Source organism: Arachis hypogaea, chromosome 3, assembly GCF_003086295.3.
Source record: "Arachis hypogaea cultivar Tifrunner chromosome 3, arahy.Tifrunner.gnm2.J5K5, whole genome shotgun sequence".
Classification (NCBI taxonomy): Eukaryota; Viridiplantae; Streptophyta; class Magnoliopsida; order Fabales; family Fabaceae; genus Arachis; species Arachis hypogaea.
Window position 1 is genome coordinate 52,124,512 of NC_092038.1, and position 2,159 is coordinate 52,126,670.

The window sequence follows — 2,159 nt, forward strand, 5'->3', positions numbered from 1 at the left end:
TTCTTAAGTTATGCTAGAATGCAATCTGAGTCAAGGCAGTAATCCTAAGAAGACTTACGACAAAGTACAATATCTTTTGTATATTCATTTTATTAGTAGAACACTTAAATTGTTTGAGAACTGAATGTAGGTATCTAATGTTGAACTAGTATATAATGCATGTATCTCTCTAAACTCTTGCCTCTCAAATTTATAGTTCATGGCTGTCTTTGGTGGGAAAAATATTTTCCGGACCTTGGTGGACCAGATGGAAAGATGCCATTTCAATGGCCAAGATGACGTTCGTACAGTATTTATTGAAAATTATGTATTTGACCCAAAACTTGATAAAATTGCAAACCGGTTCAGCTGGTCTGGTTCGATTTGAGTGTTAAGACCCGGTTTATTACTTTCGACGCTTCCACTCCGTACACTTGCATCTACCTCCTCCGCCTCCTCTTACTCTGCTGCTCCTTTGCTTCACTGCTCCGTTCCGACAAGGCTTTCCTTTTATTCCTCCCAAAGAAGAACTACATGTCCCAAGCTCCGCTATTTCCGTCAATTCACCGTTTCGTGCGGCACCGCCATCACAGAGATCAACGAGACACAGTTTAACGACACTGTTTTGAAGGCTAACCGTCCCGTTCTCGTTGAGTTCGTCGCTAACTAGTGCGGTCCTTGCCGTTTGATCTCTCCCACTATGGAATCCCTAGCTCAGGTCTCTCTCGCCCTCCACATTCCTTTTTCCTGAAGAATTTATCGTGCCGTTTTCTACTATCTGATAATATTAATTAATTTATTCGTTAATTAACAATAAATAATTCTTCTTTTGATAACAAAATTTAGAGTGTTGGTTAGAGTGTTGTCTTATTTCATGTCTCCATTGAATGAAACAAAAATAAAAAAAACCAGTGTGAGTTTTTTAATAGAGAGATATTTGCCATGCTAGCAACACATACTTAAGCTAGGGATGATTTATAACCTTGATGAACCATGAAAGTAAGGACATGATTTTAAGAAATGCAACACATCTTGTCATATGAACAGAACTTCTTGCTGATTGTTCTTAAGGATTTTCTCTCAAACTGAAATGTTTTGTATCATAAATTGCAGGAATATGAAGACAGATTAACAGTGGCGAAGGTTGATCATGATGCGAACCCTAGGCTAATCGAAGAACCCTAGGCTAATCGAAGAGTACAAAGTTTATGAGCTACCAACATTGATCCACTTCAAGAATGGACAGGAAGTTCCAGAAAGCAGAAGAGAAGGTGCAATCACCAAAGTTAAACTCAAAGACTATGTGGATGCTTTATTGGAATCAATCTCAGTTTCGTAGAGACGAGTCGAAATTCTGTTTCCCTCTTGGTTTGCCAGATTTTTACATTCTTGAGTCAACTGTATAACATAAGCTACAAATACAAGATGTTTTGTTTAAGTAAATTTGTGACTTTCTATCCCTTTTTGGGTTTTCCTTTGTTGTTTGATTCAGGTGTATAAATTTCTTCTCCTTTGACAGAAGTGTAATTGGTAATTTTGTTAAACAATCAAGAGGCTTAATGTAATTAGGGTTGTGAAATTTGATGTTATTACAAAATTTTATTCTACAAAATTGAAATCCTTAAATTGAGTGATTCATAACTCTATTTGCAGTATCCCCAGCACTACTACTTCTCTGCATGAATGAAAATGATGTTTATACAAAGTTATAGACAATTGTGGAAGTAGCAAATAATTCAATATATTGGAAATGTAAGTATATATAACTCACTTCAATGTTAATAGAGCAGAGTAATAGATTGAAAAGCAAAAATGGTATGGCATAAAAGTAATTGAAGTATTACAGTGATCATTGTTCCAAAAGAAAAAAACCCAAATATTTAGAATAAAGATCTTATAGGACATGAACAAAGGCCATGCTATAGTATCTTAATCTCAAGGAAGCTTAAAAATAGACAAATTCATAGGGAAAAGGAACTTCTAAACTATTGGACTAATATTACAAACATTTTCTTGGGTGTAACACCTCTCTCTCTCTCTCTCTCTCTCTCTCTCTCTCTCTCTCTCTCTCTCTCTCTCTAATGGCAGTGTGAATCCTCAAACCGAATTCCTGTGCTCCTTGTCATCTCTGATTCTCCAAAAGGTTACGACTTTCAACTTCCACCACTCGTTTGGTTTCT

General features: G+C 36.2%; 1 pseudogene; it reads left to right on the forward strand.

Moving 5' to 3' along the window:
• The first annotated feature begins 275 nt into the window (after positions 1-275).
• LOC112777264 (thioredoxin X, chloroplastic-like) lies at positions 276-1,558 on the forward strand (annotated as a pseudogene).
• Positions 1,559-2,159: the final 601 nt, after the last annotated feature.